General features: G+C 52.7%; 1 pseudogene; it reads right to left on the bottom strand.

The window, feature by feature from the left end:
• LOC129735173 (hydrocephalus-inducing protein homolog) overlaps positions 1-11,600 on the bottom strand; it is a 105,763-nt pseudogene extending 94,163 nt beyond the window's left edge.
• Between the last annotated feature and the right edge of the window lie 5,295 nt (positions 11,601-16,895).

The raw sequence follows: 16,895 nt of genomic DNA, 5'->3' as shown, positions 1-16,895 counted from the left end.
CTGAGGTCTTACCGGCTTCAAAACTAGTTCGGTTTGGAAAAATCCCACATTCACACACTGCCTCCCCCCTTACAGGGCACGTAAACCCCAAGGTGCAGCTGGACAAGTTTATTATTCCTTACTGGGAAGGGCAGAAATGTTATGCAGATGTTCTTTTCCACTTGAGAAAGCACAAACAGAGCAAATCAACTGTTTGCCTGTTGGCTGGTACTTGGCAAAGATAACCATTTTGAGGTGCTGCATGGATAATGGAGCAGCTGAAGCCAAAAGACTCAGTGGGAACGAAGCAGAGAGTAGGAAGAGAGAAACTGAGGCACATTTTAATTGGGAAGAAGATACCTACAGCAAGGGGTGCCCAAACCCCAGTGTAGACCACACCAGTGGCATTCCCTGGGTGCAGGCACCCATGCCACACCTTATCCACGTTCCCAAGTTAAATGCCAGACCAGGAATGGTGCAGTACTCTCCAGGAATAACTGAGGGACCACACACGCATCCTTCCCAGCCAAAGGGTCTTCCCTTTTCACCCACATCCCTGTCAAAACCTGTTCTCTCAGGAAATACTTGGACTTCTCCCGCTGTCCTTCCACTCGCTGCCTTGGCAGCTTTTTTTTGTTGTCCACCTGTTTGTCCCCCCCAGCAGGTAAATCTGGAAATCTGGGCGGAATTCACCGGCTCTTGCGCACACTTCCATCTTCCCATCCCACCCTCCCCTCACACATACCTCTTATTCCTCATTACAAAAGAGTATCCTTAATTACACCTCTCTTCCTGACCTTTCTCTGCTGCCAGTGCACTTACTGCTACAGATCAAGAGAAACCCTTGCGTGTAGGAAAGTGCGCAGTGAGAGAACACTGAGCTCAGCTCCTTTCCTCCCTCTGCCTTTTCCCACCAGCTTGCTCTTGGCACATGCCTCATTCCAGCAAATGTTTCCCCAACTGAAATTCAAAAGGTCTCAATTTCCCTCTTTACAGTGGAACAAAACTGCTGACATTTTCCAACTTTTCCATTTGCAGCTTTCTTGGGAAATCTCAAAATGATCAGGTTTTTCAAGCAAAGGTGGAGACCTCCGAGGGCACTTGACTCTGAACGTGCTGTGGCTCTCCAAAGGGGAAGCAGAGCGTCACATTGCCTCAGAAAAACCTGAGCAGAACCCAATTAAGCTTAGCAGGAGCCTGAAGCGGCACCTAAAGGCCTCCCACTGCTTCTGCTACATCAGTCTGTTTCCACTGCTGTTTCAAACCACCTTTCCTGAAGCGCTGTTACCACTAATTATAACTTACTCCAGCATAAAGCGGAGAAGACTCAACCCCTGCGCTCTGACAGCCCGTTCAGCTCTCTGTGCAGCTCACCCAGAGGCAGAGGTGCCCTGTGGAAACCAAGATTAACCACGGAGCCACCAGGACGCGGTGCACACTCGAGGGAAAGCACGAGGGCAGGGAAGAACTGTACAGCCCTCAACATTCCCAGCCATCCAGGGCTTTCAGGGGGAAGGATGCTGACTAGAAAAGTTCCTTTCGGTTAGGGACTACCAACACACAGCCAAAACCAGGGCGAGAAACCTCAGCATGGCAACATTTCCACCATCTTGCAAAATAAAGGTGGCGAGACATTTTACTCCGGATGTGCTGTGCTGCAGCAGGTGACTGGCTGTGCTGTGCACTGCGCGGATGACACTGCTCTCCAGTTCCAGCACAGGGTTAAACTTCCACATCCCAGCACTTACCTTGTCCTCGTTCCTCAGAGTCAGTGGCACTTCATAGACCTCATAGGGGACGTAGCTCTGGAATACCACCTCTGACGGGAAAGGCTGGAACGAGCGCTGTCTCGGGGAAGGTGCCGAGAACTGCAGACGCAAAACAGAGTTTCAGCCGCTGGGAGAAAGATTCATCAATCAGAGAATACTACATCGGTCCCCAGTGAAGTACAGTCTCCCGGTGAGTACGCCTGCCCAGCTCACGCCAGGGGAACGGCAGCTCACCCACCTGTGCTCTGAGCAGATCAAATGTTTCTGGGCCACACTGAGCAGGCTCAAGCGAGCAGCTCTTTTGCTGGCCGTTTCTCCAGGTTTCCTGCTCCAAAAGGCAAGGCAGCGCTTACCTCCGGCAGAGCCCTGGGCTAACACGGTCACACCGCTCCAGAGCACTTACTGCGAGAGCCGTAAGCACTCGTGCAGCAAGTGAAAGCCAAGCATTTACAGGAGACTCCACGGGAAACAGTTTGGGGATTATCTTTACCCTGAGACAGTCACCAAGTCCAACCCATCCTCAAATCTCTTTTTTGATACACAGCCTAGAAACCATGAGGAAGAGAAGACAGGCCAAAAAGGAACACCGCCGTTAAGAAAGCAACAGATGAGGTGATAAGGTTCAGCTCCTTCCCCAGCACTACTGCGCAACTTGAATAGGGCTGGACTTGGCATCTCCTTTTCCCATGAGCTTTCAACGGATGCTTCATTACAGTCCATTATTGCCACGTCAGTTAATACCACTACAGAAGCGCGCCTGACGACACACAGAAACAGCAAACGCTTACGGCGCAGAGGCATTACTTGGAGAAAATCCCTCCCTGCTTTGTCTCCCCCCTTCCAGCTGAACTCTTCGCACTCACAAGACACAGGCACGTCTCCTGCTTCTGCACAGGAGTCAGGGTCGTGCTGAAGCCAGCAGCCACAGCACACGGCCAGTTCTGTGTGCGCTCGTCCGAGGCGTTCCCAACCTCACGTGCTGTCTAAGGCAATCCCCAACCAATTTGTTACAGGTCTCTTGCTGGCACTTTTCCACTCAACAGCCTACCTCAGTCATCTGCCCACTTGGAACGTGCGTTCTACTAAGCAGATGTGTAAGAAGAGCAGCTTTCAACATACATGTAAGCAAACACTGATCCAGATAAAGCACACCCGCTCCCCTCTGCCCAGCGCCATTCCCCTGTGTACCTGGCAGCCTGAAAAATCTAACACCCTGTAAGGGTCCCACTCGTCGTTCCAACCCAAAGCATTCATGCAATTGCTTGAGCTACACCTTGAAGAGTTACCGTAGGCCCTCAGCCCTCAAAGACCAACGCTGCCACCATTGAGGCCATCCGATGACCCCAAGCGTTTGACAGAGACTACACCAGACCAAGGGCTGCCTATTTCAGCAGGAGGGTGGGAAATTGCAAACTTGCATCCTTGTGTCCCCCCCCAGCCTTTCTCCAGGATCATGCTTTAGCCACAGTAGCTCGTCTCCAGCAAAAGCCACCAACTTCAGCAGAGGTGATTTATATGGGCTTAGTGCAGGCCAGGACTTCAACAGCTCACTGGGGGAAAACATTTCACCTTTCCCCCAGCAGAAGGAACGCCACCACCACCAGCAGCAGTTTGAAACGACAAACTGCCACCAAAGTATTTAGATAAGCTGGAGGCAAGCCTGTCACAAGCATAGGCCCACTTCAAATGTCACGTCAAACAGCAAGGAAAAGGGCAAGAAAAGGCTACCTTATGACGGGAGGCTTCGCTCACGTCGAGAAGCTGGGTAATCTGGGGCCGCCGCATCTCCCGAGTGCTGGCCAGCCTCTGCTTGGTGCTAAGAGTCATCTCCTTCAGGAAGGCAGAGGGAGTCAGCTGAAATGCAAAACACCAGCAAGAGCTACAGAAATGCCTTCATTCAGAAAGGCTTTTCTTGTGCAAGAGCCACTGATGAATAATTTGTGATCACAGCCACTAGGATAGTCCTGGAAGTCCCATAATTACCCGCTGAAATATTTAACATCAGTAAATTAATGATAGAGAGCGGAATACACACGCTCCAACCAAGTGGCTCTGTCCCAGTAGCTTCTCCTTTGTGATTTGATGTGACATGTTGGGGGATTTGGCTCTTCAGGCATTTGTTTCCTCTTCAGATTTGCTGGATTGAGCCAGTGACCTTTGAAGAAGGTCGGGAGGAGTTACCAGCAACCCCCTAACTCCATCCTTGCACAACGCTTACAACCACCACACGTGTGGAGACGTCACTGCTGGGTGAGTCAGAGGAAAGCAGAGAAGCAGTGTTGTGCCAAAACTGAAGTGGAGAGGAATGGCTCCAGGTTTTAGTTATCTCTTTTGAATTAGCACTTGTTTTCTCTGTTCTGGCCTCCGAGACCTCTCCACAGAAGTATGCAGAGAGATCTCCTCGACAGAGCCTCAGGGCCAGGTCGCCTTCAGTCAGGTGAGCTCTGGTCAGCAAAGGACATCTGAGGATGTGAAGGAGGAACTGCCCTGACTCTGCTGCTGTCTGCAGCGCTGGGTCTGTGCTCCACACAGGATACGGGACAGAACAACTGTTTTGGAACCTGTTCCATCTGGGACCAGCCATACCTCTCGAAACCTTCAGGCAGAGTTTGAGCAGCCCACCACATGCCCAGCTGCCTGGAGGGCAGGTATGGTCAGAGCAGCGCTGGCAAGCATCCCGACGTGACAAAACATTGCTGCCCACACAAAGGGGACAGAACGAAGCACATGCTCATGCTTCAGCTATTCCGGTGCAATGCCCGGTACGTCCATTTAAATTGGCTCCGGTGGCACATCCAGACAGACTCTGGGCTTGCCCTGAAGCAGCACACAGTCCATCCCCTACTGCACCATGATCGCCACCTCCGACAGAAGCACGGCAGCAGAGAGACGGGGAGGTGGTGTCCAGCTTCACAGTGCGGCCAGACAACAGGAGGGGCAGGTAGAGGAAGGACGTGGGGGCAGTTTCCAGCCTTACACAGCTCCTACCTGGCCGCAGCAGGTACTTACAGCTGCAGGCTTCTCCGTCTCTCTGACTAGCTTCGGATTACGAGGCACTACCACTTGGCTCGGGAATCCAGCAGCCACCCTGGAGGACCCTGTGAACCAGCAGGGCTTTCCAGTGGCCATGCCTCAGTTGACCTGCAAGGAACAACAACAGGACTTTGAAAATCCAGAATCCCCTACATGGCAGACCCAAAGGAGACAGCTGTGTCTCCGGGTTGTGGCATCCTTCATAACTGTGGCCTCCCCACCCTGTCTCATAATTAGACCATGTTGAAGCAGAAGAGTGAAGATTGATAGAAGTAAAACCCCACAACAAACATTCCCTGAGCCAAAACAGCCTTTCACAAGCCACACGCACACATCAGAGCCTGCTGGCATTTCTCACCTTCTCCCTCCAACTTCCATCTATTTTGGAACTATTTACTGGAATTTTTATCCAAATCTCGATTAATACCCAAACTGTCCTTTATTACTTTTCAAAAGTTTTTCGGTGGGAACAAAAGAGAAATGTCACTTCACTGCTTCATTTTGCAAAAGCAGCTGACCCGATGCGACTCTGCGCCTGACCCTACTAAGTGCTCAGAGTATTAGGAACAACCTTAAAGCCGGGGATCGCTGCTGCCCCGAGCATCAAAATCAGACCGCTCTCCTACTTTGCAAACCGAATGCCCACCCTTTGTGCAAGGAGGTTGGTGATGGTTTTAACTAATGGAGCACAGAGCTCAGTACTCTGATTATCAACTATGGTTTCTCAAAGCTAATTTGGTTAACTTGCAAAAATGATCCAGCAAACAGGACTCCTTCCAGGCATGAAATTGCCACAGTTACCAAGAGCCTTTCTCCATGGAGAACGAGGGCCCCTTTTTTCACTTATTAACACCCAAACTCAAGGCTCCCTACAGGCGTTCGAAGGTGTAACAGCAGAAAGAAAAGCATGAAACCATTCAAGCTGCATGAGCAATTAGCTCAAATATAAACGCAACGTTAGTGAAAGCAGGGCCACTTAAGGCTATCCTCACGGCAGCTCTTCTCCAGCATCCTCATCCTGCAGGCCGCATGGGTCAACAGGTCCATGGGCCATTCTTTTTCTACCACCAGCCTGCTGACGACCTCTCCATCTGCATCTCAAAAAGTGCGGGTGCAAGAAAGGGAAAGAGGAGAAAACACCCCCAGAAAGCAGGTCTCAAGCATCGACAAAAATCAAAGAGAGGTATGTACAGCACTTACTAAGCACTACTTTGGACTAGAAATCATTTCCCCTCCCTTTCTGGCTAACTGGACCAAGGGACGGATGGATTTGCCCACTTCTTATTTTATGGGACTTGAAAGACCCAGCTCTACCCTAACACTTTTTGACATCCCAAAATTAAGCAAAAACTCACAGATCTCAGCTTCAGGTAAATTCATCCAGACACTGCAGACAAGCTACTCATTTCTTTAAGGAGTACAGAAAAACCTCCATGCTGACTTACAAAGCAAGAACTTAATTCCTATTTTGCTTGCCTGGGGAGGACCCCAAGCACATCAACGCAAAAGAGAACAGGCAAATCACCGTGTTGCCACAGCTCCAACAATGCCTTTGGGGTGTCCTCTGTTGTTGCACCTGGTGAGTAGCCACCTAATGAGCTTGTTCCAATTAACCGTGCACACATCTACACACACGCCAGCTGAGGACATCCAACTTACAGGATGCCAGGGCTGCCATCTCGGCTGCCAGGGAGCTTCACGCATTTTCAGCGCAGCATACGGCATAAACAAACGCTTCCCATGAGACTCGCGGCCACAAGCAAACCAAATCAGCACATCTGCTCGGCAGGGAACCAGGAACCCTCCGCTGGAAAACCAGCATACATTATCTGGGGCTTTACAGTCCGGTCAGGGAAGATAAAAGCTGGCTCTCCAGCCAGCTAGCTTGCGGCAACTCACTCCAACACGTCTCCCACATGGTGTCCAGCCACAAATCTGAGCAGGAACTGCAGAGCTCAGATATGACACCCCGGTGCGCTCCAGGCTCCAAGACAGAAGCGCTCTAAAGAAAGGGAACCGGACGCTGGGTGATGCTTCCTGCCTCAGAAGGCAGAACTCCAAGACAGACGTCAAGGTGAGACCCATCAGGGCTCTCATGCTTGGCCCCAGATGCACTCACCGGGCTGCCACCACGTGCTCCTGCCCACCGCTCCCCCACCTCAGAAGCAATGCCAGAGCCTCCCCGGCTCGGCACAGAAGTGACTCCTGCCTGCTGCAGGCAAGCAGCACAGCTGGAGCCAGGCTTCACACTCAGAGGACTTGACAAAGCAGCCACAGGTGCTTAGCAAGGGAAACCACTAGCTGCAAAGTGCCTTCATGGAGCTGCATGGCAGAAGCCACATGGAACCTGTGCAAAGCCTGCAAGCACCGCAGCATCCAATGCTGGCATCTCAGCCTGCTCTCAAACCCAACCACCCTGCTCCCACACTCAGCTGCGTCCCTGCCATTGAACTCCTCTGGTTTTCCAGCCCAAACCTTTCTGCCCTCCCAGGGAGATGGAGAGGGCCAAATCCATTCCTCAGCCCTGCTCGTCAGCCCAGACAAGATTGTTATCGATTTGTTAATAAGTTAAGATTGATTGATTTTATTTGATTGATTAATTGATTTTATAAAATCATTTAATAAAATTAAAATATAGAAGGATAAGAAAAAAAATCTTATAAGAAACTTATAGCTGCACAGTAAAAGTTGTTATGGGATCTTCCGTACGTCCTGTACCAAGGCTAGAAGAAGGGGCTGGAACCATTGTTAAAACTTAGGTAATAACTTTAGGGTTGAAAGGTTTCTTTGTATTTAACCAGTCTTCTGTACGCAGAGGTGTACTGAAATGTCAGAATATGAGATGAACGGGAACTGGGGAGAGTCGACTGGAACAGCTTGTGGTTACCTGCCAAGAAACCGTGAACTTCAGTAAAAGGTAATTCCGGCAGGGGGAGATCGCGACCACCGACTCATACACCACCTACCCAAATCGTACCCCAGACCCATTTCTAGACCTTTCTAAGCTCTACTGCACAGAATCGGATATAGGAGGAGAGTATGTTAATGATTTACGCGAAATGTTATGATTATGCATGAATATTTAATGAATATGTATGAATAAGTTCTATATATGGAATCTGATTTTGGGACCTGGCGTGCGTTGATCGTGAGAGGACTCGCTCACGCACCCGGCCGTTAATAAAGAAGTGTCTGCTTATCTACATCACATTGGTGTCAATAAGTTCTTCATTCCGAGATTTCGGTAACAAGATCACTTCCAGATCTCCTAGCAATGCTGCCTCCAGAAAGCAAGTGAGAAAAAGCTTGATCTGCAGGCTAGCAGCTAGGATGCTTGAGAGCTAAGGAAAACCCTTGGCTGGGGGGGCTCTGCTCCCTGGGTTACAAAGTCTTTTAGCTAATGACTCATGTGCAGCACATAAGGAGCCTCTGGAGAAAAAAATCAAAAAGATCAGGACAATCTTCAAGGTGACAGAAAAGGATCCGTTTCATGATGTGGGCTCACAGCTACTACAGAGATTCCTTGAGTCAGGTTAGGCAGAAAAGAAGGGTCTGCACAGGATCATCCTGCTCCCAGGCGAGTGTTTTGGCCATGAGCTACATTAAGGATAAATAAAAGCACCTCTTCTCCTTAGGGCAGCAGTATTAACCTCTGAACACTGCCTGGCTCACGATACGGGCTAGGGCCGTACAGCCAAAGTATCTGCAGGCACAAGGCAGGGCTTCACGTCTTGAAAAGTCAGAAAGCTCAACCAACGCAGGCACAGAGTGGCCCTTCAGCACCCGTGAGCTTGGCAAAAGCTGTGCTGAGGAACACTTTGACGAGAGCACTTAGATATGGCCCTAAAGCATCCAAATCCCTTTGTGTGCATGTCCAACAGCTTCCCTCTATAAATGAAACTGAACAGCTCTCTGATGATACTGTGCTCAAACAAGACAGGAAATTAAGAACAAACAGCAAAATCCTTAATGCCCACTAGGAGAAAAAGGGCAGTTTGACGGAAAGGCACAGCTCTGTCCATACAGATCCTGCAGCTGTCACCATGCCATGTGCCAGTGCTCCTGTTTCGAAGGACCCCACGTCACTCGTGCTGCAGCACCAGCACCAGCCTCTGAGCCGGTCTGACACCAGCCGATTGCTCTCCAGGCAGAGGCTGGGGATGGACCCGCACACTGCGCTGCAACACACTACACCCAGCTTTTCTGGTAGGAGCACAGACTGGTGGCTCAGTCTTGCTTTGGCATACACAATAAATCCTCTTCTTGCTTCCGCAAAGATAAACCATCTCTCTCTGGAGCAACTGCTTAATTTGCTTTTCTATTACACTTTGCTGGAAGAGCAAGACAAGGAGATCCGTTAAAAGTGAGAATCAGGATGCTATTGAACAATTTTGTTCAGTTAGACCATCTTGCCCTGTTCAGGCTTCAGTAGCATCATCACATCTCTTGCTTAGAAATCACCTGCTTACCTATAATTACCATATCAACAGCATCTCAAGGAAGCCAGGAAAGGAGAAGCAGATTTGGCTTCACCACCAAGTTACTGCTCATCCTTCAGTGAAGGGGTGAGGCTGGACAGCCTGTTAAGAATCATCTGCTCCCTCCTGGAGCACTCTAGCCTCTGCATTTTCTCTAGATGTATACACAAATTGCTTTTTCTCAGAAAGTCACCTATGGATTTAAAATGCAAGGAAAGCAGTGAGCTTTGCAGTCACTTCTACCTGGGCCATCTGTCCGATTTTTCATCGCGAGCCTTCACAGCATTTTGTAGACAGAGCAAGAATAACTCATCTCACCCCTCATTTACAGACGGGGCAACACAGGGAGAAAGCAAGATGAGGAGGGCGAGAGCAGCAGCAGCTAAGCAGGCAGCTTCCATCCCCTCCACGGTTAACCCAGTCCGGATGCAGGCACACCGACACCCCGTGGGAATGGGAAGCAAGGAAGAACCGAGTTTTCTTTCGGGGAGCAAAGCTCGCTCCCTGTCCGGCTCGGGAGGGGAGGAGAAGGGGCTCCAACTGCCGGTGCCTGACAAGGGATGTCTGCAGCCTCCAGGTGCCTCAGGAGCCCCCCCCCTCCCTCCACAGGCAGCCACATCCCCCAAAGCCTCCCCCCCACAAGCAGCTTCCTTGCAGGGACACAGACCCCGCCGGAAGATGGGCACAACGTCCTGCCGGGAGGCGTTTGGCAGGAGCCGTGTCACCCCGGCCCAGGCACAGCCCTGCCTCTGTGTCCCCGCTCCGAGCTGCCCCCAGCCCCGCTCCCAAGCCCTCCCACCCGCAGGTGGCCCCGGCACCGAAAGCCACCCGCCACCTCACCGGCGGGGCCGCAGGGACACCCGCGCACTCCGCGCACTCCCGGTCGGCGCTGACAGCCAGCCCCTTGTCCTGGCTGCCACTTCAACGGGGACAGTGGCTAATGCAGGGGCAGTGGCTGATGCCACCGCGGCAACGGCAGGGACAGTGGCCGATGCCACCGCGGCAACGGCAGGGGCAGTGGCCGATGCCACCGTGGCAACGGCAGGGACGCGGAGAGGCACAGCAGAGGGCTGCAGGGATGCTCAGCACCCAGCCGGCTCCCACCCAGCCTCTGCCAGCCCAGGGGGACCCACAAACAGGAGCCCAGCTGTGCCCAGCTACCACACCAGCTCACGGCTTCAGCAGGGAGCTCCCACTTACCCCTGCCCCAGGGCAACTGGAACCAGCCGCGCTTCCCTGCACTTGCTGGGCACAGGCACTGCAGGTGCCTGGCTAGCACAGCCTGCTCTCCAAGCACCAACAGCAGCTCAGGGAACGCGTGCATCGCCCACAGCAAGCATGCAGCCACACTGCCTCCAACACACCCTCCCAGCTTCAGCACAGCCACAGCCCTGCCCGTCTCAGCACAAAACACGGTGGCAGCCCTTAGAGAAATTCATGGCAGGACCCACAGGGTTTCCCCCGGGGCTAAGAAAGCAAGCCAGCACTCCAGACTCATCATCCAAGAGCCACACGCCATCTGGAAACACCCACTATGACAACAGATCCTAAAAATCAAGCCACACAACCCACAGAGGTGCCAGCACTGCCCTCAGAAGGGACCAGCTGCTCTTCTGGCCTGCTCACTTTGGGATAACTTGGAGCCCAGCTCAAGCAGCTCACCTGCTGCGCTGCCACCGCGCCCCTCGCAGCCTGCCTGCGGCGGGGCTCTCGGCGCAGGCTCACACCCGGGCACAAACCAGCACAACTGACCTGTCCTCGGGGAAGCACCGCAGCCAGCAAACCCTGCTAAGCACAGCATCACACACAGCTCTCAACTCTTGACAGAGTCCACAGGTGCCCTTACGCCCTCGCTGAGGAGCTCGGGCACCAGGCACACCAGTGGTCCATTCAGACAGATGCACTTCACCTGGGCGCCTCTGCCCTGCCCTTGTGCAGGGTCTGACACAGGGCTCGAGGGAGGTCAGTGCTTGCTGAGTGTTGTTTGAATCCCTCACGTTCCTTTCAAGGACACAGAGGCTCCTCCAGCTAGGAGGACAGAACTGCTTCTTTGGCTGGTGAGACCACAGGGGAAACATGGAGCTGCGTAAGATGGCAAACGAGAGCACTTCCAAATCAGACAGCTGGAGACTTATTCCCACTTCAGAGTGAGCATCGCTGGTATTTCATCAAGAAGCCAAGCAGGACACCTCAAAGCCTGAGCCTTGGGCATATGCCATGGGATCGCAGAGTGTGAAATAATCATCCAAAAAGAATTTGTGTTGTATATTAGTCTTCCCCATACCTCCTTCTCAAAAAGGCTTCTGCCCAAGTAACTGGACCTCAGAAGGCCCACAGCCATTATCGCACTGCACCTGGGAACACGAGCATTGCAATCCTGGGTAACTGCAGCCCTTCAGGCAAGGCTCAGCCTGGTACAGGAAAGGGACACGGGGCCACGTCTGATCCTCAGCACAGTCTTTTCCAAGGACTGAGCAACAAAACACGAAGGCATGCAATAAAAAGGCACCCCGATGTGCAGCACATCACCCTCCGGTGCCTTGCACAGCCAGGGCTCACCCTCCTCCCTCCGGACTTTGATCTCAGAGTTACACGCTACCCGTGGGCCACTTCACTTTTAGCCTGTGCTCCCTGCACTGCCACCGAGATGAGCCAGTCATTACTTGGCAGAGGCAAACGCAGGGCAGGGAAGCAGGGAAGGCAGGACCCACCATTCTTCCCAGCCAGCGCCTTCCTTCGTCAGCCTCCGATCACAGGTCAGCTTGCTCACCCCCATTTTACCACGTGGACATTGCAATAGGGTTAGTTCACTCTGTTTTCTCGTATAGGTTAAGACCCATCGGGATCTTAGAGTTTTCTGCACAAAGTTTAGCCAGTTTATTTTTTTTTCTTAGACAGGTTCAACCTAAAGTAAAGCAGAGTTCACAGTACAAGAGAAGCCTGGGACAGGGGAGTTCAAGCATGCTGGACAGAGAGAAACATGCTCAGTTTTGGGGGGCTTTTTTTTTGTTTGTTTGTTTTTTTAATGCATACACCTTGACTTCAAAGCCTTTTTCTCCTTTGCTCCTCTTCCCACATCCCAACTCTCACATGTAATGGAGGCAAATCTATCTGCTGTTGCCAGACCCTGGGCTGGACATACCCACGCCCATCAACTGGAGGGCAACTACACCAGCGCACCCACAGCAGCACAGCTTGTCGCTGTGGAAATCCCAACTTACAGCACTGAAGAGGTCATCGCTCGGCAAGAGCACGCCAAGATGGTCTGCAGGAGCTACTTCCAGCCACCCAGGCTAGAGAAGCACAGCACCCAGAGGGCCCCAGCTCAGACAGGCTCTTCAGCCTCCCTGCAGTGCCTGTCACTGGAGGGAGAGCGTGGGTCCCCCTTGCACAACCCGCTCCCAGCCCCACGGGAGGCAAACTCCCTTTGCCAGGGCCTTTAAACACCCAGACAAAAACCCTGGCAGGCAGCAGGGAAGAGCTGATGCAGCCCCGTGCAAGGGGAGCTGCAGAGACCCTGGTGATCCAGCAGAAGGGGACCCACGCTCTCTGCAAAAGGCAGCTTGATTTGATTCGCTCGTGTTTTGCACGCAAAGCCCTTGGGGTGCTCCAGCATTTTGCAAAACACGCACGTTCTGCCAAAGCTGCTTCATTTCTGGGGGCAGGGAAGGTGAACAGTGCAGACTATTCTTTTTTTCTAGCTCACGGGGACTTTGAGGGATAGGAATACACTGCATTCCCAGAGAGCAGGCTGGGGAGATGGCACGGCTGGTGTGTGCTGTCAGCCAGCCTGCTGGCAGACGACAAGAGGGAGGCCACAGCCAGCTGGTCTTGCAGCTTTTTCACCAGAGCCACGGCTCCTGATGGCTACAGACACCAGACAGCCCTGCCAAGCTGCCATTTTCGAGCAGCCACGGACCTGAAGTTACAGTCGGTATGGGTGCCCACACTTGGCGAGCCTACACACATGGTTCAGGATGCCCTGCAGGATGTAGAAGACTGCAGCCACCGCTTTCTGACCCAGTTCTGGGCTTCGCTATGCTTGGAGATGGAAATGTAAGGCAGACCACCCCTGTCACAGAGCTGGACGCCCAGACACACAGGCGGAGCTGAGACAGGGAAGGGGAAGGACAACCAAGTCTCTTCCAGGCTTCTTCCCCGGGACAGGGCTTAGCCACCTCCCCTGGGGGAGACGCACACTTTCAGAAAGAGCCCAGAGGCTGAAAATCACAGCACCATCCAAGCTCACGACCATGGACTTGGGGGTACAGGGTTTATATCACTGCCCCCTCTCCGTTCTGTTCCTGGGGTCCTACACAGCCAGCTCTGCTCCCGCAGGGACCAAGCCCCTCCTCCCCTGCCAACACCCCCCCTGCCCCAGCAGCTCACCTCTGCTCTCCTTCACAGCATCCAGCTGCCACCATCCAGTTCAGCTGGGAGCCATCCCTCCCGGTTCACACTTGGCTCCCAGCTGGCTGCCTGCGCTCCTGACAGACACATGCCCAGCAGCACAGGCTGCAGCTAGTCCCAAGGAAGCAGACAGGGGATCACACTCGTGCACAGCGCAGCGCACAAGCGAGCCACCCTGCTCCATCCTAGCGGGGTCTGACCAAACCAGGCTGGTGGCCCTGCTCTCTTTTAGAGGCACAGAGAACTTGGTTCATGCAGGGAGCTGCTCCACCCAGGCTGAAAATCCTTCCCCCCAGCCCCGGGGAAACACTGTTTACACAGCTCTTCTCCTCCTGCAGAAACAAAGGAGCCTACAGCCGCGGGCAAGAGCAGGCACCTTGCATTATTAACCTCTCCTTTGCTGCAGCGTTAGAAGGACACAGAGCACCGTCAGCCAGCACCCCCCAGAAGCCCTGCTGCGGGCTCCGAGGTCAACCCTGACAGCACAGGCACTCTCCAGCTTCTGAACACCAAAACCCCTGCACAGGGTCTGAAACAGGCACATCAGAAGCACCTTTCCTGTCATCATTGCTGCACCCACGCCATCAAACCCACAGAATAACTGGACACGGCTGCTGTCTTGCAGAGGACACAGAGCTGCAGCAAAGGCAAAGAGCTGCAGTGAGGATCCAGGGAGGGGGGGGAAGTGCTGCCACAGGCAGCTTATACGAGGGGGTGCAGAAGGAGCCTTCACTACCCCCATTTTAACCCATGGAGGAAGAACTCCAGCGCTCGGTTCAAGAAAGGACTGACTGCAACACTCAATCATTTTAGATGCTATCAAAACATCCTCTAACAAATAACTGCAGTCAGATCACTTACCCACTGACACCTGATGAAGTCCCAAATAGGCAGCTCAGTCTTCTTGAGCCAGAACAGGCTTCGTATTTGTTTCCCGATGAGAAAGAAGGAAAATCAAGGTAGCTCCTTTTGTCCGTGTTTCCCCTGCCGCGTTCTGAGCAATGCAGTCCCACACTGTAGGGGAGAACAACGATTTCATTTTGGTTTTGGTAGCACAGACCTGAACGCACAACCCTGGCTTTGCTGTCCCCCTTTTTATACCCATGCTGGGAACCCATTTCGTTTTCTCACTTTGTTTAGTTTACATCTCACTTCCAAACTCTGAACTGCTTCTCTACTTCTTCTCTGAAGCAAGACAGCATTTCAAATGCCTGCATTTTTGAGACATTAACTGTGCAGTTACTTGCAGAGTAAGTTGTTCTCCTCCCATTGCTTTTTTAAAACAAAGCAAAATCTTTGGCCCTAACAAGTGTGATGCCTCCTAGCTTTTCTTTTTCCTTAATACTATGACACCCTTTAATGCAGACAGCTGTCTCTGTGTACATGCAGAAGAAAATTTACAAGCCTCAAGAAGTTAATCACAGTTCAAGGGGAATCTCTGACATGGAAGTCAACAAGGCAGTATCCAAGGCTGCGACTGCCAGAAGACAGTGCCACAGAAGGATGGATAGATTCCGGATAGAGGTTCAGACCTGACTCTGCAAGGTATCGGCACAACATCTCAACCTAGACAAGAAAGGGTACAGCTGTCAAGGACACCCATATCTATGCAGTTACAGGATCGGTCAAGTAGTTGTTCCTGGGGCTGACGCTGCCTTAACCCCAGCCCTCTTGGCCTCCTGTTTCCTCTGGCAGCTAAGAGCCATCTAAGCCCCCACGACACCGAGGACAGAACCATGCTGCAGTACCACCACGCTGTAGGAGCGGGGCTTAGTGGTCTGTCACAGATGCAGAGCAGGAGCAGTCCCTCCTCCCTCACACCCAGCAATTCTCCTCAGCTAGCAGGGTCCTGCCAGGGCATCTCCCATCCCGCCCCATACTGCGGGGCACCACAGGCTGGGGACTACCAGCCCCTCCTCTCCTCCACCCGACATACCCGACCTCCCTCAGAGCCTAAGCACATGGCAGCTCTCTACTGCTTGGCATCACGTGCATTTAAAACCATGGCAGTACCCAAGCACCCACTGCCCAGCAAGATCCTCCCACGGTCGGCTCCAGAGACCACGTTAAACGCCACAGACGGTCCTTCCTCCAACTTCTCCAGGCCAAGAAAAAACCCACACGGCCTTAACCCAGTCCACAACAGCTGGGTTGGCATTTGCAGCTTCTGGCACCACTTGGCAGTTCCATTTGCAGTAGGACTGCTCTCCTCGGCTTCACAGCAAGCTGGTCATCCACAGCCCCAGCCGATCCTAACCTCTCCTGCAAGGCACTTTCAAACACCAGCATCTGCTTCTGTGATCTGAAGCAAGCGAGAGGGAAAAATCAGACAACACAGTGGGACACAGGGAAGGGACAATCCCAGCCCATGACACATGTTTCAGCCTGAGCCCACAGGAGCACCTGGCACCATCACAGCAGCTACAAAGCACCATCGGGTGTTCAGAAGCGGTGCTGTGAAAGGAGTAGCTTCTTTTATTTGTCACTTGTGAAGCGCTGAAGGGACAAGCTCATCTCCTGGCTGCTGCCGGGCCAGCTGGCGCAGCTCCCTGCAGCACACAGGGCTGCGCTAAGAGGTGCTGGGGCACTCGGCAGGCGCCACCGCTGCTGTGCAAGGAAGTTAACCTGAAGCAGGCACCAAGGAAATAAAAGCAAAGCTGAATGTGGCCTCACCTGCTCTGGGCAGTTGCCTTCACAGGCCCAACACAACCACAAAGGCACACTTTGAACTCAAGCAAAATCCCAAAGCAATTGCTGGTTTGCTCAGGGAGGGACTGCTGGGTTACCTTTTGCTTAGACAAGTATTTGACTGCATTTGTAGCGGAAAGTCTTTTGCCAAAAAGACACAGTTTTGTTAACGAGCAGCCACGCAGAGGCTGCCCTGCGCTGGAACCCGGGCCAGGGCTTTCTGATTTTTAAACAGGGCACCTAGTGCATCCCTTAAAAGAGCCTCTGGTCTCTGCCACGGAGGCGCTGTCAGACTCTACAGCTTTTAGGGGATCAAGGTCTCCGTGCTGACTCCCAGCACATCACGTTTTGGCAGTGGCAGCACAAGGGCAGGTTTTCATTTTCCATATAGAGACTGTTGAAGCTGAACTGCTGAAATGAGCTCCCCGGGTTCTTCCTTTGAACCTCTTCCCACCCTTCACACGTCCCAAGAGCTCTCATGAACCGAAGAGCCAGCAGCAAAAGCAGCCCCTGCAGATCTGCAGGAGCGGGCTGGAAA

The sequence above is a fragment of the Falco cherrug genome, unplaced genomic scaffold (genome assembly GCF_023634085.1).
Source record: "Falco cherrug isolate bFalChe1 unplaced genomic scaffold, bFalChe1.pri scaffold_44, whole genome shotgun sequence".
Lineage (NCBI taxonomy): Eukaryota > Metazoa > Chordata > Aves > Falconiformes > Falconidae > Falco > Falco cherrug.
Note: the sequence above shows the minus strand (reverse complement) of the source record. Positions and strands in the feature narration are given on the sequence as shown.